This window comes from Sinocyclocheilus rhinocerous, unplaced genomic scaffold (assembly GCF_001515625.1).
Source record: "Sinocyclocheilus rhinocerous isolate Xijiao unplaced genomic scaffold, SAMN03320098_v1.1 scaffold124, whole genome shotgun sequence".
Lineage (NCBI taxonomy): Eukaryota > Metazoa > Chordata > Actinopteri > Cypriniformes > Cyprinidae > Sinocyclocheilus > Sinocyclocheilus rhinocerous.
The window spans coordinates 318653-319342 of NW_015659962.1; positions in this window are offsets into that span (position 1 = coordinate 318653).

The window sequence follows — 690 nt, forward strand, 5'->3', positions numbered from 1 at the left end:
TGCACAAAAGGTTCATTATAATGGAAAAGGGTTCTCTAAAAAGAAATAAGATGATTTTTGAAGAACTGTCTACTGAAAGGTTCATCACAAAACCAAAAAATAGTTCTTTGATGGCTTTTGGAAGCTTTATTTATAAGAGTATGTGTTAAAACTTGATTTGACACAACTCAGGTTTTAACATATTTGACACAACTTGTGTGCTATAAGATATTTTACGGTGCTTGACGGATGTTAGTAAGATCTTCCACTGTGTGGAACCGAAAGAACGCTCTTCAAAACATCTTCTTGGTGTTCCACAGAAGAAAGAAAATCATAAGGGTTTGAAGGACATGAGGGCGAGTAAATGACGTCAGGATTGTAATGTTCGGGTAAAAGATTCAACCATTCAGTCGCTGCTGTACAAATGGAGCTGCTCTGATTTGTTCTGCTTCTCGTGGCTTCTGTGTCGTCTTTGTCTCCAGCGCAGAGGAACACAAAGAAGGAGGGTCCGGGTGGCCGTTTGGAACAGCTGAGGGTGTGTGTGTGTGTGTGTGTGTGTGAGAGTGTGTGTGTGTGTGTGTGAGCTCCCTTTGTTTGGGACGTACCACTCGGTGTCACCAATCCACTGCCGCTCCTCTGAGAGCGAGGTGGCCCCTCACACACAGCGGGACCCCTAGTGGACGTCACATGATGCTGCAGCTCGACTTACTT